General features: G+C 48.2%; 1 protein-coding gene across 6 annotated transcripts in view; it reads left to right on the top strand.

Annotated features, from left to right (window-relative positions):
* Window positions 1-25,590, top strand: part of DCAF6 (DDB1 and CUL4 associated factor 6) — a 2,172,363-nt gene that overhangs the window by 166,352 nt on the left and 1,980,421 nt on the right. The window contains exon 1 of one of the 6 annotated variants that reach the window (XM_069636469.1): window positions 20,516-20,573. The exons of the other annotated variants lie outside the window; for them this stretch is intronic. The gene's annotated coding sequence lies outside the window, so the exon portion shown is untranslated. Of the gene's footprint in view, window positions 1-20,515; window positions 20,574-25,590 lie in introns of those variants that run through there. 6 annotated transcript variants of the gene reach the window in all.

Here is a 25,590-nt window from a genome sequence, read left to right as displayed (position 1 = left end):
GGGGGCCTGGTGGAGGCTGCCCTTGCACTGCTGGGGGGTGGGGGTGCAGGGAGACATGAGTGGGGGCCTGGTGGAGGCTGCCCCTGGTGGCTGGGGGGTGGTGACAGACATGGGTGGGGGCCTGGTGGAGGCTGCCCCTGGGGGGTGGGGGTGCAGGGAGACATGCGTTGGACATGAGTGGGGGCCTGGTGGAGGCTGTCCCTGCACTGCTGGGGGGTGGGGGTAATAGGGGACATGAGTGGGGGCCTGGTGGAGGCTGCCCCTGGTGGCTGGGGGTGATGGGAGACATGAGTGGGGTCCTGGTGGAGGCTGCCCCTGCACTGCTGGGGGGTGGGGGTTGTGGTAGACATGGGTGGGGGCCTGGTGGAGGCTGCCCCTGCACTGCTGGGGGGTGGGGGTGGTGGTAGACATGAGTGCTGGCCTGGTGGACGCTGCCCCTGCACTGCTGGGGGGTGGGGGTGGTGGTAGACATGAGTGGGGGCCTGGTGGAGGCTGCCCCTGCACTGCTGGGGGGTGGGGGTGCAGGGAGACATGAGTGGGGGCCTGGTGGAGGCTGCCCCTGCACTGCTGGGGGGTGGGGGTGCAGGGAAACATGTGTGGGGGGCCTCGTGGAGGCTGCCCCTGGTGGCTGGGGGGTGGGGGTGGTGGAAGACATGGGTGGGGGCCTGGTGGAGGCTGCCCCTGCACTGCTGGGGGGTGGGGGTGCAGGGAGACATGAGTGGGGGCCTGGTGGAGGCTGCCCCTGGGGGGTGGGGGTGGTGGTAGACATGGGTGGGGGCCTGGTGGAGGCTGCCCCTGGTGGCTGGGGGGTGGGGGTGGTGGGAGACATGGTTGGGGGCCTGGTGGAGGCTGCCCCTGCACTGCTGGGGGGTGGGGGTGCAGGGAAACATGAGTGGGGGCCTGGTGGAGGCTGCCCCTGGTGGCTGGGGGGTGGGGGTGGTGGGAGACATGGGTGGGGGCCTGGTGGAGGCTGCCCCTGCACTGCGGGGGGGTGGGGGTGATAGGGGACATGAGTGGGGGCCTGGTGGAGGCTGCCCCTGGTGGCTGGGGGGTGGGGGGTGGGGGTGGTGGGAGACATGAGTGGGGGCCTGGTGGAGGCTGCCCCTGGTGGCTGGAGGTGCAGGGGGACATGCGTTGGTGGGCAGTAGTGCAAGGTGACATGTGGGTTTGTTTGGGGGGCATGGCCATGGTGGATGGGGTGCCTGCAGGACATGTGCAGGGTAGGCCCCTGTGGTGTGGGCCACCTGCAGGGGCCGTGGAGGGTGTAGAGGGAACACCTGGGAGGACCCACACATGCAATTCACGTGTGGTGCCCCCCGCGCACCCCTGTAATACACGTACCCTGATGGAATCGCGTGTGACACTTCCCGCGCACCCCTGTAATACACGTACCCTGATGGAATTGCGTGTGATACTTCCCGCGCACCCCTGAAATACACGTACCCTGCTGGAATCGCGTGTGATACTTCCCGTGCATCCCTGTAATACACGTACCCTGCTGGAATCACGTGTGATACTTCCCACGCACCCCTGAAATACACGTACCCTGCTGATTTTGCGTGTGATACTTCCCGCGCAACCCTGATGCCCACGTACACAGGACAATCGTGTGTGGAACTTCCCGCGAACCACTGAAATACACGTTCCCTGCTTGGCGTTTGCTGTTTGCCAGCCCTGTGAACTGGTCCAGGGTTAGCGCAGCCCTTTGCGATTATTTGGGGATTTTGAAGGCTTTTCCTTGCGCGAGGGCGTTCTTGGGGGCGTAACTGGCGCTGCTGCAGGGTCGCTGCGCCACGGCTGGTTTTGGATGCGAAAATCCATGAATATGCTGTGCGCGGAAATCGATTTTAGCGCACGCGGCTGGTGCAGTCATTCGCACGGGCACGCTGTGCGCCAGTCGCGTGCGCCACTTTTGTGCGAATTTCTATGAATTACCCTGTAAGTCATTAACACTCAAAAGACTGCTTTGAAAAAACACTGGTAGGCACTTCTAGCACAATGTCTGATGCTATGGCTTGATCAAACTCGCTCAAAGAGATCCCAGGAGGATATCTTTTGGGCAGAGAAGGGCAGGAAGTGGATGGGAATGGCCATAGGGATTAGCAATGCCATGGGCAGTCCATGAGCGGGTAAATAACCAAACAACATCTACAGGATTTGTGTTCCTCCTAATATGCCATTTCTCCCCAGCTCCCTAAAGCGCAGCCAGTTCCTGAGCTCCCTCACAGACCTGCCCTTGAAGTGATCCGCGTTTGTCTTCTGCATTTAAGCCAGTGGTGCACAACATGTAGCCTGTGAGCCGAATGTGGTCCTTCAGGTCATTTACTAATGGCTCACAAAGTCACTTGTGTTTAATGTTAAAGTGTTGACTGCAATGATATGACTGTTTATTTATATAGCGCCTATACACAATGTGTTTCGAAGCGCTTCAATGCAAGGGAGGGAACAAGGGAAAATACAATGATATTCTTACAGGCCATGAACAATAAGGATGTGAAATTAATTATCGTACTCGGCCTGACGACATTTCAGATAGTGCAAGAGCTAAGACATAGATAAGGAAGGGAGGGGGAAAGTGTGAAGGAAATGGAAACACACAGGCGACTACCGTATTAGGCCTGATGACATTTCTGGTAGAGCCCGAGAAAACAACAGGTGAGGGAGAGGGGTGCAGAAAGGGAGGGGAGGAGCAAAACAAGTGACTATCGTACTAGGCTTGACGACATTTCAGAGAGTGCTAGAGGAGGGGGGGAAATTAAGTAAGGAGAGGGAGGAGGAGACAGACGAGGTTGCTATCATAGTAGGCCCAGGGACAATTCTGATAGAGTAAGTGCATAGAAGAAAGTAAGGGGAGGAGGGCAGGAGATAGCAAAAGGGAGAGGAGGGGAGAACAGAGAGTAAGCAGTCAAAAAGAGTGGAGAAGCAAGAGGGGAGAGCGAATACAATTGCAGAAGTCTGTAGTAACACATAATGTTGCAAGCCTGGATACAAGATGAAGATGGGAACAGCATGATTCAGGGCCACCATGAGAAAGGGAAACGCACCGTGAATCAATGAAGTCCATAAAAGTCAAATCCAGCATTGGCCACAAGACGATGATGGTGAAACCAGAATGTATCAGGACAGACTCCTAGTAGGCTGGAGGGGGCAAGGGGAGCAGGGTAGAAGAATCGAGCAAAACTGGCAACACCTGTGTGCGAGAAGGGGGTGCGGGGGGCACAAGGGAACATCACATGGGGACCAGAAGGGTGGGGATGGCCTGTGGGGACAGAGGGAGTAAACACATGTTGGTGCATGCTTATCTGCTGTCTGAGCAGGGGTTCGGGCTCTGGATCCTCCTGGTTCGAACAGGTCCAAACAGAAATTGTCCTTTTCTTCGACTGTCTGGCGAGAGACGTGCTTGATCTAAGAGTTAAGAGCAGGAAGGAAGGAAGAGGCAGTTCTAAGAAGGTGAGTGGTGCTTAGGCCAGGTGACCTAGATCCACTTGCACCTGCTCTTCATCTGGAAAGGAAAAGAGAAGAGACAGGAGGGCTCCTTAAGTAGGGAAAAAGAGTGGCAATCAGGAAGGCACCAGGTGAGCGGGGCTTGCTAAGTGGGGAAAAAGAGTGACAACCAGGAAGGCACCAGGTGGGCGGGGCTTAGGCTAGGTGACCAAGATCCACTTGCACCTGCTCTTCATCTGGAAAGGAAAAGAGAAGAGACAGGAGGGCTCCTTAAGTAGGGAAAAAGAGTGGCAATCAGGAAGGCACCAGGTGAGCGGGGCTTGCTAAGTGGGGAAAAAGAGTGACAACCAGGAAGGCACCAGGTGGGCGGGGCTTAGGCTAGGTGACCAAGATCCACTTGCACCTACTCCCCATCTGCAAAGTAAAAGAGGCTGGAGGCCTCCTTAAGTAGGGAAAAAGAGTGGCAACCAAGAAGGCACCAGGTGAGCGGGACCTGTTAAGTGGGGTCATTGTAAGGCTGTGTTCACGTGTTACAGTAAAGAGGTAATAATTAAAATGTATGCGTAAAACCCATATTTTTTATATCTCAGATTTATGCACTGTTAGGCAGAATCCTGTACAGTTCACTTGGGGACCATTGCAAGAAGATTAAGACTACAGGAGTAAACAGTAAACCCAATTGGTAGCAGTCTGTACCACCCAGATTTACCTGGTAGCTGTGGCTGAGCAGTCAGACTTCTCGCAAGAAGAGTTAGGCAGTATACAGAGGATACACAATAGGGCCAAAAACACAGTAGAACAAGCAAACACTGACCAGAGCTTTGTATCAAAAGTATATAATTATTTATTTAACACCCACTTTAGGAAATACACTAGCACTATTAATCAAAGCAAGTTCAAAAACACAATCAGAAAAGTATTCGCACCTCCCTTAGCAATTACTAGACAAGTCTAAGTCAAAACACCACTTTTTGTCAAAACAGAGGTGAGCGTGTAACTTAGATGGCACTCCAATAATTAGGTTAAAGGGAGAGAAAAAGGCAGGTCATAAAAATAAAACAGTTCCCAACACTTTTAAGAGACAAAATCAAGTTACTGAAGGCAGGGTATACTGTAGAGCCAAAGTTCATAGGCCAGGCCCACTTTGAATGGAGCAAGGCGAAATGTGCCCAAGATCACACGGTTTAGCAATGCATTCAAGTCTTTGTAGAAATGTTCAAAAGAGGTTGGGGTGGTTCAAAAGATAAAGTTAGAAGGTCTGGGGGCCAACCCAGTTGGAAAGCCAAGGATTTAACGGTCACCTTGGGCAAACCGAAGAAAGGGAGGCCAGGTAGAACACAGTACCTTTAAAGAGTGAGGAAGCTCCAGCGGTGGCAGTTGTTCCTGGCAGCGGGTGCAGTTCGTGGTTTCGACCAGGGGAAGAGAGGATCTCGTCGAGGAGGAAACTTGGAGTCCTTGCACTGCTCAGGGAAGAAACCAGCAGCAGAGTTCGGTGTGTTCCTGGTATTTGCGGTCACAGTGGTGCAGCTTGGCTATCCGGCCGCTGGAGTGCTTGGCACGGGCGATTCGACCAAGAGACGTCCTGGAAGGCGAAATGGCGAACTGGTTGATCCCACCAGCTCCGAGGAAGACGACTCTTTCAGCAGAAGATCTTCTCTTGTCGTCAGGAAAGTGGTGAGGTCGTTGCAGCAGGGCTCCACCGGTGGTGTCGTCGTTGCAGATGGCTCCGCTTCTCCCCTCTTTGGATTTCTTAGGTCCTGTGGCGACTTCTCAAGTTCCAGTCCTAAAAGCCCTGCTTTTATGCAGAAAAACCCCCATTCAACAGCCTAGCTGTCACTCAAATATTCTAAGTGGTGAGCCGGGCGGCTCACCACTGGCCCAATCAGAACAGAGTGCGACTTGGGCTGCTAAGGCAACGCAGTCCAGGGTGTCAATTCCCCCACCCACACATCCTGTGGAACCCAGACAGAGTGGCACCAGTTGGAGGGCTTCTGTGGAGAAGCCCGCCAAAAAGTGGAACAAAGGACCCGACCTTGGTTGGAGTTACAGAGACGGACACGAACGCCATTTTAGAAAAGAGTTCTGGCAAAAAGACCCAACCGGTGATTTAATATTAAATAAATAAACCAGCGGTATCTTTAACATTGCACCAAAAAGTGGTGCGTTTAAAATCAATGGGAAAATCCCATAGGAAATATTCCGGTGGAATATTTTGCGTGATGACCACTGCCACCAGCCATAAAGTTGACAAGGGGGACTGGACAGTGCCCCCCTTGGAAACACACCCAGGGGCAATCGAATTAACCCCTTCCAGTACTTCCACAATCTGATGGTTTGTACTGGTTCTGTTCACAATTTTTGGACTAGTAAAGTCAATGGTGACTTTACATGCCCTGGGAGACAGTAGTCAGCCCCAGGGTATGGAGTCTGTTTGGGGGTCACTATGACACCCCTGTGTTCCTGCACTGAGGGTGCTGTGTAACACACACACAAAAACAGATGATACCCTATGGAGTAAAAGACCCGATAGCCCATAAGCACACAAAGTCAAGAGACATACCTCAAATCATGCCTAAGAGTGGGAGGAAAAGAGTCTCACTCTTAGCAGGAGAAAAAAGCAAACCCCAAAAATCCAGCAAAGCTGCTGGGGGACTCACTAGGTTTGGGAAATTAGCCTTATAAGATAATTCTCCCTAACATGCACCAATGCACCTACCACCCGCTCTTTTCCATGGATGGTTTGGCCCACTGTATGAGGCTTGTTTGTACATTGGGCCCTCCATTGAAACCAGGCACAGCTGTGTATGTTGGTAATGGTTAGGTGGCTTTCGTCTTTGTTAAATGGTGGGTGATTAGAAGGTGGAGGATGTATGAAGCTGTATACTTAGGTGGACAATAAATGAAACTAATGGTCATTCAGGATACATTTTATTTCACTGTTTCCTTTGTAGTACAATTGTTGCACACAGTGCTTGGGGGGGGTGAAATGGAGGAAAGGTAGGACCATGGTGTGGGTTGGTATTGGGAGGGGAGCGTGGGTATGAGGTCAATGTGGGACGGGGGTTAAGAGGCTGGCCAGCAGGCATTTCCACGACTTTTTTTTGTACACTGTCACCTCAGTTGAGCCACAGATCAGGTGTGGAATATGTGGTAGGTTGCTCCGTGACAATATTGGAAGAATGTCAACAGAGAGTTGAAGGCAGGAGTGACGTTTCCCTAAGATCGTACATCCAGTGCTCCAGATAATATTTTGAAGTGGGAGTATTTTACTCCCTTCTTTTTTAAAGTTTGGAGCACAATTTATTTCCAGGGTCTTAAAATGGAAGTCCCATTGCCAATCAGAGTATTTTTTATAAGCGAGTAAAATATGTTTTAACTGGCACCTCGTTATTCATGCACATTAAAAGATACATTTTTACAGCTTCAGATCAGGCAGTAATAGTAGAGTTTCTTCCTGTGGCTCTATATGAACTACTGGTCCAAACATATCATGGAGCTGTATGGGTGAAGGCGGGGGTGGACAGGCTCCTATGCATCTATTTCTATTTTGTTGGGATTACTTTTACTTCCTATTTTTAGTTTGGGCTAATAGGGGTTGCTTGTGACACCTATAATAGCCCATACTCCTGCATACTGTCCCCTTTCCTCCATGCTTTTGGGACATTCCGTCCATCAGGACGGGACCGGAGCACTTTTGAAGCATCAAAAATAATGTTATGTCCTTTTATTTTTACACAGGACCAGTGCATGTGACCGTAACCCCGTCTTCCTGAGCTCCGCCCCGCACATAACCCTTCAGTCCTTTCCTCTGCGTGGTCGGGGTCAGACGCACTTGCATTGTCATACGGAATTTTCTGTTTTTGTTTGCCTTGTCCTTCATCTTTCTGCTCTGGTTCCACTGTCTTCTTTCCTCCATCTATGCACTAGCGTCTGAGATTCGTGTCCCGTTCTTTGTGTGAACGTCTTTTGGTGAGGGTGGATCCCCATTCTCTCTGGAGTGCTTGGGCCTGTAACATCGGTGGGACTCTTGTTTCTACTGCGACTCGCTTTACATCCGGGCACTCCAGCGTAGGCTCGTCAGATGGGAGGAGGTGTTCCAGCAGCTACCATCTCCTCATTTACAACAGTTCATCGATGAAGAAAGGAAGCGTCCGGTAAGTTCCTATCTTTTTAGGGCACCCCGGCCATGGGACTCCTTCCCGGGGTCTTCTGGTTCCAGAAGCGGTCGAAGTGGCTCTGGTACCAGGGTTCTCCCTGATGTGTCCCTAAAGGGATCTAACCTGGATTCTGGAGTTTTCTCCAAGGCCCCTTCTTAAGGGGCTGTCAAGACCGGATTTTCATCCGAGGTTCCCCATCTGGGGGCTAAGACTAAGCCCTACGTTTCTGGACCTGTTTTGACCAGAGGTTTCCAAGTCTGGGACTAAACGTACCGAGCCTAGTCTCGAGGGTTCCTGTACAGTGGTTTAACCCCCAGGATCCTATATTATAGGGGCTATAATTAAAACCAGCAAGATTGAGAGGACTCATTTAGGGGCTCTGGCTACTGGGTGTGACCCTAGGCCTTCCCACAAACAATCTTGTGGTTGTACCGATCCTGCTGAGTGGGCAAAGGAGGGGGCAAAGGCCAGAAGTCTTCAAGCACCGGCAAATATTTCTGCAGACCCCAAAGGGGCTTAAAAGCGCTCCAGATCTGCTAGTACCGGCTCTGCTGAGGTTCCCTGTCAGAGGGCTAAAACAGATAAAAAAAATTCCCTGCAACCCCTTATTGACAATGGCCTCACTGAAACCTGGGACGCATATCACTTCAGGCAGTGACAAAATGGCGGTTCAACCCGAGTGTTCTGGGGTGGCCATTTTGACAAGCTCTTCCACACCGGCGTTCTCAACAGCTGGTACAGAGAGGCCTATTTTTGGAGCCGAGCAGCATTTTCCACGGAATGTGGATAATAGAAATCCTTTTTGCCCTCCAACGGATTGGCGTGCACAGTTTCCGCTGCCACACACAGTCTCGCTTCCTCCTGCGTCCGCTCCCTTAGTGTATGTGGAGCCAGTCGGAAGGGGGGCCATCTTGGCAACCAGCCTCTTTACAATCCTGGGGTTATGCTCCTCCAGAGCGGCCTTTACCCACTCCTCTGCCTACACCTTCCACTGAGGATGTGTTCTTTGCAAATTCCAGGCCCTTATGCACTCTGACCCGAGGAAGGCATACTTTAAGGATCAAATCAAAGAAATGTATCCTAACCTCCTCTTCTAGTGGTGCCCCCTCCTACATTGCCACCACTGCCTCCACTTTCACCAGTGCTTAAGACGCCAGTTGTGCAAACAAGTATGCCCACTGTGTCTGAGGTACCACGTGCTGCAGATCAGTTTTCTGTTCCCGACGCAACTGATGAGGACCAAGCGGACCAGGATAGCAAAGACCCGCCCCACTCAGCTTTTCATGACCAGATATTGGATATGATGGCATTGCTAGATATTCCAATACACAAGCCTCCTGCTCCACAAGGAGTAATGTCAGGAGCGTTAACTCTTTCGACACAAGAACGCACAGGCCTATTGCTTCGAAAGGATGTGCTTGCTGAAGCCTGCAAGGTCTGGGAGAAACCTCATTCGTGGAGGCATGTAAATGGGAAAATTCTCGCTCGCTACAAAGTTATACTCATCAGAGGACATACCTTTCACTGCATGTCCACTCCCATCATCAACGGTAGTGGCAGCAGCTATGCTCCAGTCTAAGCCATCCTCAACATCCTCCACGGCTACCTCTCAGGTCCTGTCCAAAGAGGACAAAATTCTTGACGCCATCAGGAAAAACGTTTTTTCCAATTCTGGTCTTCAGCTGCAGCAGGCGAATACTGAAGTCATGCTTGCAGCAGCAAATCTCAAGCTGTGTTAGGAGCTTTCTGAATTTCAGGCTGGAAGATTTTAAAGAGGGCCTATCTGATGCCAGAGTTCTGGCTCAGGACCTGCCAGAGGCTGCGGCACATCATGTAGATACTTCTGCTCAGGGCCTCATGGTTGGGATGGACCATTCCCGCCAAACATGGCTTCACGCGACAAAATACTCGAAAGAGGTTCAGGACAAAGTACTCGACCTTCCCCTCAACGGTAAAGAGCTGTTACACTCATTCACCGATGAGGAACTCAATAAAACAAAGGCAAGCGTACAAACCGCTAAATCTGTATCGGTCCTTGCAAAACCCCCAGGTAACGCAGCCTACACGTAGAGGTTGCGGACCCAGATGAGGTCCTTCTCAGGTTTTAAAGGGTTCCCGGAGCGTCGAGCATGCCGGCCAAGAGGTTCCTCTTGTGCACCTTAATGCAAGCAGCAAAGGCAAAGTGGCTGGTTTTTCTCTCGGTCATCGGCTTCCTCTTCAGCAATAGGTGGTCTCGCTGTTGACAAAACATCCAAATGATGTTTTCCATCGGTCACACGAGACTCCGGTGGGAGGACATATATCGTCTCATCTGGAGGCGTGGCGGACCATCACAAAAGACTGATGGGTTTTGTCCGTCGACCGGGCTGGCTTCCGCTTGCCCCTCCCTCATACCCCACCCTACTCTTCAGCAGACTGGGTCTCCCTCCCTCAGCGCCGAGATACAGAAACGTCTGAACCTCAGAGCAATGGAACCTGCTCCCTTGCAGTAGCAAGGGGAGGGCTATTCCTCCTGTCTCTTTACAGTGCCCAAACCCAACCAAGCTGGCCTGCGCACTATCCTCGACCTCTCCAACTTCAAACATTTCCTACCCGAAGAGAAATTCAAGATGATTGCGCCCAGGCAGATATGGTGCCCCTTCTTTTACGGTAAGTTACAGTCCTATTGGGTCCCGGGTTGCCCCTCCCATACTTTTGAGTTCGTGATCCAGTGCCTAATTTGTGTGTAGCGGAAATGCTTGCTTTCAGGGGTTTGGAACTTATCTTTGCACCCTTCGAATGTTGAGGGAGTCCCCTCTGTGTAAAAATCCTGCAGTGTCAGGGGTAGCTTTCCTCCCCAATGTGTCAAGAAGCTGGGTTGCATAACCGGTGTGAAGAAGTCAGGGTTGTGGGTCATTGGTGTGAGTGGGCCACTTATTTTCATTCCTTTTCCCCGTAATGCCTTATCCCAGTACCATAGGGTGGTTTTGTTTGTTTCCAGTAGTGCCCCTCCTTTTCTCCTATGCCTTGCTGGTAGCAATCCCAGGCTCTCTAGGGGGGTTCTAGTTGCTTCTCTTTCCAGGGTCGCCCATCGGTTCTGGTTTTCCGGGGGTGCCCATTGCAGTATCGGCGCCACCTGTGCTGCAAATAGATATCTGCAGAATTCTGGAACGCCCCCCGCCCCGAGTGCTTTTGGCCAAAACAGGACTTTTCTGGGAACCCTGTGCTTTTTCTTTTTCCAGATAAAGGACATAACTTCCCTTTGTAAGTCTTTAATTGCTGGGCCTGGGATACGTATTGGGAGCACTCCCACCACATATAGGAACCTGGGGAGGAGGGACATCTTGACTGCCATTATGCGTGCGAGCCAGGATAGCTCCTGCTTGTCCCATCTTTTGAGATCCTCTATCAGAGTCTGCAGCAGGTCTGGGATATTTGCCCCGTAGAGCCTCCTGTATGTGTATGCTAAGTGTATTCCTAGATATTTAATAGAGCTCTCCTCCCATTTCAGTGGATAGCGTCTCCCCCATACTGGCATTTGCTCTGGGTCTTCAGTGATGTTGAGTGCCTTGGATTTGGGGTCATTAATATGGAACACGGAGACCTTTGTGAATCTGTCTAGCAGCTTTATGGCTTCAGGGAGTGAGTGTGTTGTGTCTTTCAAGAACATAAGGACGTTGTCCGCGTAGAGGGCTATTTCTGGGTCCCACTGGCTCCTGCCTCCACTCCTTGGATTCCCTGTTCATCTCGAGCCACCTATGCCAGGGGCTCCATGGCCATGGTGAAGATCAATGTTGACAATGGGTTGTACCCTTGCGGAGTGGGATACTGTCTGTAAGCTGTCCATTAATCATTAGTCATGTGGTTGGGTTCCCATAATTAGCTAGGATCATACGGATGAAAATTGGCCCACACCAACATTTTTGAAGGGTCAATTGTAAGAATTCTCAGTCTAGGCTGTCGAAGGCACTAGAAGTGTCTAGTGCCAGCACCGATAACCGATGTCCTGTCTTCCGCCACCATTCAATGGTATACATGGCTCTATGGATATTGTCGTATGTATGGCGTCCTTTCACAAAACCTGCCTGATATGGGTGAATTATTTTCGGGAGGATATTTGCTAACCTCTGGGCCAAGATGGTGGAGTAGATTTTTGCATCCCCATTTAATAATGAGATAGGGCGATAACTTGCGCAGTCTGATGGGTCTCTATCTGGTTTTAGCAGGAGTACTGTGGTGGCTGGGCCCATGTCCCCAGAGGTTCACCCCGTATCCCTTATGTGATTGAAGAGTTTTGTTAAAGGGCCTACCAGGATGGTCTTAAATGTTTTATAGTATGCGTTAGATAATACGTCTGGGCCTGGGGATTTGTGCCCTTTCAGAGCGTTTATAACCTCCCCAACCTCTTGTTCCGATATCGGCGCCGCTAACATTTGTCTGTCTAATTCTATGATTTGCGGTAATGCCTCTTTTTCCCAAAACGCTTCCTGTGCCTCCCTCTCTAGGTTGTCCCCCTTAAGGTTGCTTGTGTAGTATGAGTGCATAATTTCGGCTATCTCTTTCCCCCCCCCCCTCCTTAAGTCGCCTCCCTGGTGCTTGAGTTGGTTAATGCGGTTCCGGGCTTTCTGTTTTCTCAATTTGGCCGCAAGGAATCGGTTAGCTTTGTTGCCCCCCTTTATATAGTAGGATTGTTTCGTTTGTAGAAGGAGTTGTGCGGATTCATCTGCAAGATGTGTCTCTAGGGCCGTCCTAGCTTTTTAAAGTTCCTGCCAAGCCTTCTGTGACCCTCTATCTTTATAGTGTGCCTCAGCAGTCCCCAATTCAGCTTCCAGATCCCGCCTCACCTTCTCTTATCTTTTTTCGAATTTTGCTGGGTGTGCGATGATAGTTCCCCAGTCGACCCCCCTGTGTGATGTTTTCTTGGAAGTAATTTCTGAGGGCCGATTCTATGTCTTCCCTAAGAGCTAGGTCTTTTAGGATTAATTGGTTTAGACGCCATGGCTTTCAGATCTGCAGAAGCGGGGCCATCAGCTCCACCTTCATTGAGACTGGTGCATGATCTGATGAGCAACGTACCCCTGTTTCTAACCGCATGATTTGTGGGACCAGGGTGTCGGAGAGAAGTACCATATTGATCCGTCCGCGAGAAGCCCTTGTGTGCGGCCGAATAATGGGTGTAAGCTCTTTCTTGTGGGCGGAAAAAGCAGCAGGTTTCTATTAAGTATAGTTCCCTGAGGAATCGGGCCAAGGCTTGTCTGTATATGTTATCCTTAAGGATGGCTGGGAGGGTTTTGTCCATCGAGGCATCCATTACACTGTTGAAATCTCCCCCCATCAGGATCTGGCCCACCCCCCATTCTGCAATTTTAGTCATCAGTCCTGTTTTTCATTGGGGGCGTAGATTGCCACCAGGGTGACTTTTGGCCCATCAGTATCCCTCCCAACACCAGGTATCGGCCCTCCGGATCCCTTTGTTTCTTGAAGCGTACTCCTTTGGCTAACCGTATGCCCACTCCCCCTTTTTTTTTAGTCCTGCTTGAAGCTAGGTATTGTGTGGGGTAGGCTCTATGCTTCAGCCTGTGCTCATCCTCAGGGAGCAGGTGTGTTTCTTGTACCCATACTACTGAGGCCTGAAGGTCTGAGAGTCTTCTCATGATGGACTTCCTTTTTATTGGGGAATTAAGCCCTTGGACATTTAGCATTAAGAATGTCAGATCAGCCATTGTTAGATTTTAGTTGTATTCCTTCCATCCCACGGTACAGCTCGTCTGCCCCCCTGATTGCTCCGCCTGCATGGTGCATAACTCCAACCAAAGTGCCATGTTGCTTTGTTCCCCCCTAACTCCCCAACTTAAAACAGCCCCATGAACTTCAACAACTTTCACCATGGATGTACCACAGTGGGTCACCAGGTTTGTGTTACCCCCGGGAATTTTGGGATCCAAATTACCCCCCCCCCTTCCCCTGTGTCTTTCTAAACATTCATACATTTCCACTCCCTGCGTTGGCAGTTTTCCTTATGAGAAGGTCTACCCAATATGTTCCTTAGCCCCCTTCTTTCTCCCCCCCTAATAAGATCCCCCTCTTACTTTCAGACCATGCCATTCTTCGCAATTGGGGTATAGCCCCCAGTTCGCTCTGCATATGTCTACATTTCATGTGGGATCAGCCGTTTTGGACTCCTTGTTGCGACCTCTCGGACGAGGCCGCAGTGGCTTCCATTGCTCCCTCTCTGGTCTGTCATCTCCTTCCATGCTTCTTTCCCTGTTGTTGCCTTCGGTCCTGTCATCCTCCCTCATGAGATCATCCATATCCTCTTCCTTTGAGATTGTGTATCGCTGCCCCTTCCATTCGAATCGGAGCCCAGTTTGTAATGCCCATTGGTAGCGCACTTTTCTAGATCTCAGCCAGTCTGTGACGACCCTTCGACGTTTCCTCTTCATGGGGGTGGCTTGGGCTAGATCCTCGTGAAGCTGGATGGGGGTAGAATGGAAGCTTATGGGTGACCTTTTTCGGGCAGCCCGCATAATGTCCTCCTTCAATTGGAATAGATGTATCCGAGTCAGCACATCCGGGGTCAAGTTTTTGTTGTGCTGGAATGTAGAGTAAACCCTGTGCATTCGGTCCAGAACGATGTCCCTTTCATCCGCCGGGCCCAGGTTCTGCCGGAACAGGTCCACCACATATTGTTGCAGGTCTGTGTCCGCCACGGATTTCGGGATCCCCCAGATCCTTTGTTACGCTCACCTGGCTCCCACAGGGGCGTCGGTCGGACCCGGACAGCTGTGGTCTCCACCCACGTGATGCGTAGTGCAGCGATGACTGACTGGATCTGCTCTTCTAATCTTGTCTGCTTAACCCGTAGAAATATTCTCCTGCAAGTGGAGAGATGGATTTAGCCACTTGTGGATTCAAGTGATGGCACCCCCATAGTCCTCCCCAACTAATCACCTCCGAAATGCCCTCACAGCAATCTCCCCTTATATTCTTGAAAGATGAGCTCTCCATCCTGCGTGGATTTGCAGGGGTGCGTCGATTCCAGTTACTTCACTGGTTTGAAGGCTCGGGAGAATTCCGGAGAGTATGGACTCTGAGGTTCCTGGTGAGGACCAGTAAGTATTAAGTTCATAGAGTTCAATATGTCCGACGTTCACTCTTGTTCCCCCCTTCCTTTCTTGTCTTGCAGCTGGCTCGTGGGCTTGTGAAAAGATGCTCTTGTGGCAGCTGGTGGCGCTCAGGTAAGAGTCTGTATTACCCGGCGCTGTCCGGTAAATGTTGCACGAGGAAAACGTGTTGTTTTGTCTCTCTTTACAGATGCGGCACATGAAAATATGGAGAGTCACAAAAGGATGCCTCCGGTGGTAAATCGGGTAAGTCTATGGTGGTAAGAATTATATTTGTTTGTTCCCTCGGCTCACCTTGTGGTTTTTTGTCTCCTAGGTGCCGAAGTTCGGCGAAGAAATGATGGAGGCAGCGCCGACCCGAAGGATGCTGTGAAGACTGGTGAGTATGGCGCGGCGCTGCAGCTGGAGGTGCGGCGCGTGCAGAAATGATGTTCTTTAAGGTCCGGAGACAAGATGGATCCAGAATCAGGTGTGGAATAGAAATAAGTTCGTTTTCTAACCTTGTCCCTTTCTTTCCTCTTTGTTTTAGGAGCTCCGGATTCGAGGCGGGCGTGGCAGAAGACTGGATGCAGGCTGCAGGCACGGTGAGTGTTGCGCTGCTGGATGCAGAATAACGCGAAGCGTGTGTTGCTGGTCGGGTGTGGTTTAAATAGCCTCAAAAGTAGTCCCAGGTAAGAAGTCCCTAGAACCACACCCGAGTAAATCTAGTCCCTGTAGAAAAATAGTCCCTTTCAAGCTTCATGTTGGATTGGAGTCATTTGCAGCATGGTCTGCCTGAGGTAAGTAATGACTATGAGCCTGGCGCCTTAAGCGCCAGGACTGATTCCTACTATGAGCCTGGCGCCTCAGGCGCCAGGACTGAACCCAGATAGCCCCTAGCCGGGGCTGCTGAGGTTTTATTAAATGTCTAGATGCCTGCTCCCGGGGCTGATGGGCTTGGTCCGGATGCCTGGGGGTAGGCATCATGACATCCTTTATATTGTTTTGCTTGGATCTCTTTTCGGCGTCTTCTTGTTTGTTCTGGACACAGTCCATTCATTCTAATTCTAGAACCCTTCTGGCCAGTTCATCTTGCTACTGCCCTTGTTCCGCTAATGTAGTCTCCTCCTCCTCGTCGACCCTTTTCTCAACAACCATGACCCCTTTATTAAGATCTGCGATGAACTTGGCTGGGTTAGAGGCGCTATCTTTCTTGTTTTTAAACTCCTGCAACATTGCCAGCAAGTCTGATTTTTGTTTAGGTGGGTCGTCAGACTCAAGTTGACTCTCTGGAGGAGGGGAGTGTATCTGGACAGTCGCCTGTTGTTGGTTGCGTTTCTGAGTCTCTGTGGTTTGCATTAAGGCTTGCAACAACAGGTTTTTTTTTTTTACAGAGGAGGCCAACTGGGAAGCCCATGACAGAGGCAACCCCAGTTCGCACAAGGCATGCAAACCAGACAATGGTATTCCAACCAATAGGCGATGACAGGATACCCATTATCAACCTTTCCCCTCATATACTCAATACATCAGAACTGGACCTTCTATCGAAAGACCTCTTATGTTCCAGTAGCAAAAGCGGACCCATTTACATGTGAAATGGAGTTGCACCGCTTTTTTAGGAATATTCGTTTGAAGCACTACTTCGAAGTTTATTTGCCCAGCAGCAATCAGAGCAGAGGTGTGAAGGTGCCAGCCAAGAGGGAGTTAGGAATTTAATTGGTCTCAAAGTTAAATTGAATTTCAATCCGCCACTGCATACCTGCCCTCCAGAACTTCTGGCATTTGAAAACATTGGGCCTCATTACAAGGTTGGAGGTAGCCTTGCCAGTAAGAGCGGCAAGGCTACCTCCATATCAGCATGAAAGTCTGGCACCTGCGAATGGGCAATTACCAGGATATTCCGACCCTGCCGGACCCGGTAATTGCCCATTTGCGGCTGCCAGTGCTGGTAGATTGCCATTTCAGCCCCCTAGGGCTCCATGGGAATGGGGATGCCTGTAGCATCGGTACCGTTCATAACGGTGCCGGTACTACAGGCATGCTGTGCTTGCGGTGCCTTTCATTCCGCCATGGCAGACCTGGCGGAATGAAAGGCACCCGCGGCACAACTCTGTGTTTGCCGGTCCGGTAACAACGGTACTGGCAAGCATACCGGTACTGTTGTTACCGGACCGGCAACCTTGAAATGAGGCCCATTGTCATTAAAGAAACACTGAATGGGATTTAAGAGCAATTACCAAAGGGATAACATGAGCCAAGCTGAGAGATCTAGTCTGAAAGAACTATGTGAGAAACGCGACATCAAGATCAAACCCGCGGATAAAGGCGGAGGGATTGTCGACATAGACACAAAAATATGAGAAGGAATGCATGCGCCTTCTCTCCGACGAACAATCATACAAGAAACTTGACCAAGATCCTACATCACTGTTACAAGACGAGATCACTAGCTTGATCAATCATGCGAGTAATGAGGAATGGTTGAGTCTGGAAGAGGGACAGTTCCTTTGTAAAATCCACCCCCAAAAGCAGCCTTTCTTATTCTACCCAAAGTGCATGAGAACAAAATCATTCCGCTGTGGAGACCCATTGTATTGGCGATAGACTCTCTTCTAAAGCCACTCTCTGTGTACACAGAATCTTTCCTTAAACCGTTTGTCTTAAAATGCTATCATATGTAAAAGACGCCACCGATATGATCAAAATTATCATTCAACCTACAGACATCCTGGTTACTATGGATTTAGAGTCCCTCTAAACATCCATACCCCAAATGGATATGGGGTATGGATACTAGCTAGCTGTAATGATCTACGTGATATTCCACATACACCACCAGCTGGATTAATCTTGGAGTGCGCTCGACTAGCGATGACAGAGAATTTCTTCCTCTTCAAACAGCTCTTCAAGCAACAAAAGGGAGTGAGCATGGGGCCTACATTTGCCCCTGATGTTGCAAACATCTATATGGCTAATTTTGAGTAGTTATTCATTTTAGACCACAACAATGCTCTTAAATCAGATGGAATTCAGTAATCATTTAATCACATGGAAAAGATACATTGATGATGTGTTTATGATTTGGAGGGGGACTGTTACATCCCTCATGAAGTTTCACGAATGAGTGAATGAATACAACATCAATATTAAGGTCACTATTGAGTGGAGCATGGACCAAGTGAGTTTTCTAGATTAAATTATTTGCAAATCGGGCGATACTCTACAAGCAACTCTATATAGAAAACCTACAGATAGAAATTCACTGCTTCATTTCACCAGCTTCCACCCAGCCGGCCGGAAACAGAATCTCCCCTATGGCCAATTTTTAAGGATTCAGCGCAATTGTTCGGAATAACATGAATTTGAATTATATGCTGATCAGTTAAGATAGGCTGACTTAAAGGGATTATCCCAGGAAAATGGTTAGAGACCATTTTAAAAGGGCCGCTAATAAACACAGGGATGTCTATTTGACCCCGCATGAGAAAGCAACAAATGACAGATTGATTTGTTACTAAATTTAACCCCATAAGCAATAGCATTAAGAGAAATGTCAATAAGAACTGGCATCTGGTAAATAAATCGGGGAGCTTATTTCACAAACCAATGTTTGCATTAAAACAGAACCGGAGACAGAAATTGGTCCATATTTACAGAGATGTCGATAGAGACCAGATGGTCCTGAATCAATGGGGTCTGCCTCCAGTGACTGGGCATTATAAATGTGGCAACTGTGCCGCGTGTCCATAACGGAAACAAGACATCAGTTTGACCATGGATCTATGAAATGGCAATTGAAACACATCAATTGCCTTACTAAGAATGCCATTTATATTATCCAATGCCCATGCAACCTTATCTATGTGGGAAAAACCACTAGACAAGTATGACAAAGGATATCTGAGCACAGATCGTGCATCAGAAGCAGAGTAGACGACAAATCTTTGGTGAACCACTTTGTAAAACTAGGACACACAGATAAAAACCTCAGGTGGTTTGTGCGGCAGACACTTGAACCAAAAGCACGCAGCGGAAACCTATCTATGATTTTACACAAAATTGAACAGAGATGGATTTATTTGCGTGACACAGTATGAAATGGGCTGAATATCGCGGTCGAGTGGAATGATTTGGTAAGTGCCTGCTAGAGGAGATGTGGGATACAGGGGGCACATAAGGGTTCAACATGATAACTGTTTCAGCTAATTTCCACGAGATGGAATTGTCAAGACAAGGTATAGTATGAGTACACTGCCGTTGCAACATGCCCACACAAAACAACAAACACAGGCATAATCTTCCGAAGTATGCCACAGGTGAGAGGAGGCTGAGACATTCTATAAGGCACCCGTGAGTGCTAAGCACTGAACTCTATACCAGTACAGATGGGGACGTATAGTAACCTTGCCGTGCTGAGTAGGTAAGATGAGTTTAGGAATGAGGCCAGCTGGGTCTCAACTATGTCGTTGTGCCAGATATGGGATTTCCGTTCTGGGACCTGGATAAATGGCTGCAGCCTAAACATAGGCACCGTCCCCATCACGGGACACATTACATTTTGTGTGAAATTGTTTGTGTGATTGTGCATTACTCCCTCCCGTTCACAATTTTGATACGGGCATGCCTACTAAGTTCTTTAAGTGGCGAGACATTTTGGATGTCATTAGATTATATGGGATATGAAAACTGTGTTACCCAGTATGACAAGGGTGTGTTACGTGAACCGGTACAGCAGCTCTATTTGAGCATTTGTAACTCCGAGTGTGAGAGGAGAGAGCCCCTGGGAGGCTCACAAGATATATTGGCTAGGAGATGGACCCAATACTGAATTACAGTGATAGTCCATGTCTGAAAACATTGGAAAATGTGGCACTACATTTCCCATCAGCCTCTGAGACATGAAGGCGTGTCCGTTCCGGATCGGTCAGTCCAGATAGTGGGGCATATCGGTACAGATGGTTTAGCCGAGATAGTGGACTGTTAACATTTTAGTAAGAATTATATTTATCTTTATTCTGTAAAATATGCCCACAAGCACATTGGGCAGAAGTAAATCTGACGTTGATACTCTAAACTTTAACAGGAGGCCCACAGAACGCCATCCATTGTCCTGTTTCTATGAGCATGATGTTTATATACTTTCCCGACATCAAGGGGCGGAATACGAGATGCCCGTTTTCTGAGAATCTATGCAGAGTAGTGATACGCGCAGGGGTAAGTAGATGGTGTTCCGTCCCTCTCCCTGCGATCCAGAATCAATCGAAGTTTCTAATGGTTTGGTGGTAATAGACCACTTGTAGGACACCTTTTTGATGAGATACAGATTGGTTGGCTACTAGTAGGGGTGCGGTTGAAATTTAAAGCACCCGGGCCAGACTTTCTCGTTCCCCTGTAATAAATCATTAATGTGGGATTGATACCTGTTGTTGCAAGATGGTCACTTCTGATACTTGATGACAATACATCACTAAAGGGCAGGCAGTATTGACACCCTTGTCTTTTGCTTTTCTTTCAGAATAGGACCACGCATGTGACTAAGTTGTCACTCGTCTGTGCCCTGATCATTTGGTCGGCCAGAGGTTTGCCCTGGTGATTTTGTCGTGGCTCTAAAAAGCATTACAACCACGGCATTTCCATTAAGAATAGAAAGTGATACCGACTGCCAGCACTCTGCATAGCAGTAAGTACCACCTCTCCCCTATTTATGTATTTACAAATATAAAAAAAAAAAAAGTTTTTTTTCGTTGTTTAGTGAAAAGGGTAGAAGGGGCCAGTCTTCTTAGCCTTTTTCCTTCATCTTATAGGCTCAGCCTAGAAGTGATCAAATTGCCTGAACATTTAGGATTTGGCTCACAGTTTTGGGCAACCTCCAAGATACATGTTGGAGGTGAGTATAATTCATGTAATAATGTGAAAGTTACATGCACAATTAGTTTGTGCGTTATGTTGAAGAAATGAGTTTGGCAAGAACCGAGGTGGTAATAGGTTGCAATTGTTTTTATTTTCTAGATGTCTTTCATTCCATGTACCCCGAAGTGAGGCATAATGTGTGCTCAACTTCTGTCCTGAATAAGGTTGGGGTAATAGACGGCTATACATTGAAGCCGAGAGAAACCAACTGAAACGCGTGTTTTCTAGTATCATCTGTTGTTGAACAGATACACATCTGTACAGGAAAGGGGTGTAAAGATATTTTGTAAACAAATTTGTCATATGGTTATATATATTATGAAACCAATTGTTAATGCTGAGAAATAGGAACTGTGTATGAATTGAGTGTGTGTGAGCGATGGAGGAAATTTAATGGAGTTTTAATCTGTTATGTGATGGATGCACGTTTGTTGTAAACCTTTGTTTTTCCAATACAACTAAATGATTGTTAGAATTTGGAATAAATATATTTTTGTGAAAATAATTATTGACCAGTCTCTTGCTAGCCTCGACCTTACGGTCCATTTTTTGGAAGCATGGCACTGAAATCAGCAAATGCAACTAGTGCCTTAGCAAAATACACACACACCCTTTGGGGTGTAGCTGCCCTGGCAGCAGAACACACACCAGAGGGTGAGGATAGAGTCAAGTTTTTAAGCCTGGTCCAAGACCTGTCAGATTTCAATCTGCACATTCCCCAGGAAAGATTCAAGATGATCATGCCCACACAAACCCGCTCCTCCCTTGTAAAGGACGATTGGCTCTGCGTGGTGGATGTTAGGGATGCATACCTCTGCATACCAATATGACATCAACACTGCAAATACCTTTTGTTTTTTCGGTTGGAGGCAAACACTTTCAGTACTGGGTTCTCCCCTTTGGGCTGAGCTGTACGCCAAGTGTCTTTACAAAGATGATGGCTGTGATAGCAGCGTTTCTCAGGTTTTGTGGAGTCCATGTCTATCCGTATCTGGACAACTGGCTCCTCAGGAGTCGCTGTCCTCAGACATAAAAAGAAATGTATATATTTTGAAACTTGTTTGCTTTTACTTTCACTCCTCAGCAAATGTTATTGTTTACATGCTGGATTGTTACATGTTATATTGAATTAGCTTCATTCAAATATTACACTTTAAGTTGTCTTCAACTATTCATTCAACTATAACACTTTGTTGAATTATCTGCATTCAACTAAGATGGTTGTGCATGTCTTGTATGCAATCCTGAAAATCCTGTTGGTTATACTTAGTTGTACACTATCTCTTGCCTAGTATCCCGACATGTGTTTCTCTGTCTGGCTTGCAACGGTTCTTCAGGGGATATATTATGTTTTTAAATTCGAATTTGTTTTCATGATTTGGAATCAAATTGGTATTCAGATTGTTGGATGAGGCTGTTTTAGAAATTATTGCTATGTAAGTACACTTGTCTTTAGCAATATTCAGGGTTCAGGGGGTATATACCAATATTCAAATCTTTTTGTACCTGTGCGGTAGTTTGTTTCAAATCCTTATAGCGTTTTTTTTCCTGTTTGCACCCGTAATATGAATTGATGCAAATCATTATAGTGATTGAGACATTGTGTTCCCTTGTTGTTTTGAAGGTCTAAAATATGTTGTTCTCATCCGGCAATCGAAACTGTCCATTCACATATGGGAATGGGTGGTACAAGAAATATTTGGCTGCGGGCAGTACATATTCCTGGCCAATACAACACAGCAGCCAATGCCCTCAGTTGCCGGACTATGGCAAACCACGAGTGGGAGTTAAGAAATCAAATTCTCTACCAAAGTTTTTCTGAGTGGGGGACCTTGATCCTAGGCCTGTTTGCAACACTCTCAAACTGGAAGCTTCTGCGTTATGCCTCCAGGAAGGGGCCGGGTCTAGGCTCCCTGTGTGACTCCCTAGAGTTTTCCTGGGATGGAATGTTGGCGTTCGCTTTTCCTCCCCTCCCCTGGATTCATTGTGCTGAGCTGAGGCTGCGGGAGGCGCACAACTGCACACTTATCCTTGTAGCACCCTGGTGGCTAGCCAGGTCCTGCTTTTCAGAGCTAAAGACACTGGCAGTCTTTCCACCGATCCGGTTGCAAGAGATCTCCAATGCACAGGAACGATCTAAATGTGTGGCATCCATCCCCACAATCTCTCCGCTTGGAGGCCCGATTCCTGAAGTCGGGTCACTAGCACAGTTCAACCTATCAGATGAGAATGTGCGTATCATCCAGGCAGCACGCAAACCCTCCACACGGGCACAGTACAGAAGTGAATGGCTCCGCTTCTGTCACTGTTTAGACAAACAAATTGATCCTCCTCAAGCTTCGGTGGATTGTGTCCTTTTTCATCTCGGACCTAGAATCCACGGGCCTTCATATATACAGGTGCTGTACGCACTAGTCGGCTATCGGGGCATACCTCAACACTGACTCTTCCTCGTTCACCCTCAAAAACCTGGTGATAAAACATCATTTCACTGGTTTCTACTTCTGTCTCCTCATGTCAAACCTCCTCAGGCGACATGGGACATCAGTGTGGTGCTCAATGCGCTCTGCCATAAGCCATTCACAGTGGACTTGAAGTTGCTCACCTAGAAGGTGGCCTGTCTGATCACCATTATTTCAGCCATAAGGATTGGTGAGCTGTAGGCTTTCTATCAAAGAACCCTTTATGACTTTCCGTAAAGACAGGATCCTGCTGTGCACACACCCTTCGGAGTTCCATATTAACCAGTCTATCACCCTGCCAGTGTTTCCCAGACCCCGCGACAGACGTAGAACAGGTCCTTCACAACCTTGACGTTAGGAGAGCTCTCAAGTTTTATCTGGATAGGACAAAGGACTTCGGAATCTCTTCTCCCCTTTTTCGGGAGGTTCGGAAATATGAAAGGAACACAGACGTCGAAGGCTTCAATTTCCTGCTGGATTGGTTTGCTACATTATGGAAGCCCACGCAGTACAGGGCCTGCAGAACCCAAAGGGCATCCACGCACATCTTGTGAGAGGTAAAGCTGCAGCTGTAGCATTCCGAAAGTACGTCCCTTGGGAAACCATTGCTTAGGTGACTACTTGAGCCTCTCCCTCAGAGTTCTGTAAACACTATTGTCTTGACCTCAGCTCAAGAGCGGATGTTCAATTTGGCAAGCGGTCCTCAGAAACTTCTTTAAGGGAGTTTTTCCATCCACCCAATTGTATACATCAGTGCTTGTGAATCGCCCACGGTATGGAGGAGAGGGGAGGGGACATATGCATAAAACTGTTAGTCACTATAGTGACTAACGTACTCCTAGTCCATAGTCCCCTTTCCTCCATACGCCCACCGTCTTCCGCTCTAAAAAGTTCCCTATTATTGCTAAATGGGTTTTCCAACCTTGGCGATAGAAAAGGACTAAAGAGCGATACACTGGGTGGGGCTCAGGAAAACTGGGCTAAAGCCACGTGCCCTGACCCTGCATAAACATAGAAAAGGGACAATCTTTTTTATGCTGTAAAAAAGTGCTCTGGTCCCGTACCGAAGGACGGAATATCCGACAAGTATGGAGGAAAGGGGACTATGGACTAGGAGTAGGTTAGTGACTACGGTGTGTAATTTTGTTTTTTTGGATTTTGCATCTTCAGGGAGAAATGATTCCTGCCATACCTACCTGCTGGTGGTGGTGGCCTATAAGAGCGTGGAAGGGGATATACTTCTCTGTTTGGAAACAGAATTTTTGTACCCTCTGGTTACTGTTTCCACCTGTGAAAAGCCCCCATCCCTACAGGGGACCTCAATGCAGTGTTATAGGCGATAGTTCACAAACCTTTTGAGCCTACGGTTTCGGCACACTTTAACATGGTAGCTTGCATTTCTGGTGGCCCTCAAGCCGGTTTGCAAGGTTAGCGAACCGTTCATGACTTTGCACCAGGATAAGGTTGTTCTTTGTTTGCACCCTTCCTTACTGCCTAAGATTGTTTCAGATTTCCATATTAATCAAGAGATCATCTTTCCTAATCCATCTTCGAATAATCTGGATGTACATATAGCTTTGAAAATATTCGTTGATATAGCTAAGGAGATCTGATCATCAGATATGCTTTTTGCCCTTAAGAAAATTGTCATGAGTTGGCGGCTACCAAAGCCACCAATGCTCAGTGGATAGTTTCTTGTATCAGCACGTGATTTGGGAGGTTATTGCTAGGACCGCCACTTGGGTTTTGCCATCTGCTTTCTGCCAGCATGACTGCTTGGACTCAAACTCTTACGCTGATGCCAGGTTCTGCCAAGCAGTTCTGGAGAACATTTTTGGTTAGTGAGCATCATGTTCACCTCCCCTTTAGTGTTCATGCTGTTTAATCTCCTACCAGTATTGGGGATGGGATATAGGAGTACGTTAAAATAATGCACTTTACGGACTAGTGTACCCCTAATCCATATTCCTCCTTCCTCCATAACCCTTCCACCTTCCCCTCAACAGTCAGGTATGGTGTTGGCATTGGAAAGACTGGCTGGGAGGAACTGCTTGAAGGGGCTTGGCTGCATGTGCTTATGTGCGGCCAATCAAATTGATGGATTTTTTGCTTTGCACCTTTAAAAAGAAAAAAAAAATGCTCTCGTCCTGTCCCCACAAACATGTAGGAAGGTAGACTAGGAGTATAGTAGTCACTACGGTGAACAACATTAACATTTTTTAGAAAGTTTGGATTTTGTTAACAAATGTTTAACAATCCTAAACAGTTGTAATTGATAGGCGAAGTGTGTAAACCTTTTTAACAGTTTTTAATTTCGGGTTAAAAGTCATGAAATAGTTTGTGTGGATGGTGTTGGGAGAAGCATGTGTTGTAAAACTGGTCAGTCTTTCCTGTGCTTTGTTCCCACCAGGAAGAACATCTGATATTTTCATTGCTTGACAAAGAAATAGCCAGTCATGTAATTGTTAAATCCCTGGGATTGTACCAGGAGCAGGATGGGCTACTTGGATGAATAGGAGAGCTAATCTGATG

The sequence above is a fragment of the Ambystoma mexicanum genome, chromosome 7p, assembly GCF_040938575.1.
Source record: "Ambystoma mexicanum isolate Mex_15411 chromosome 7p, UKY_AmexF1_1, whole genome shotgun sequence".
Lineage (NCBI taxonomy): Eukaryota > Metazoa > Chordata > Amphibia > Caudata > Ambystomatidae > Ambystoma > Ambystoma mexicanum.
This window is presented reverse-complemented; position numbering and strand designations above follow the sequence as displayed.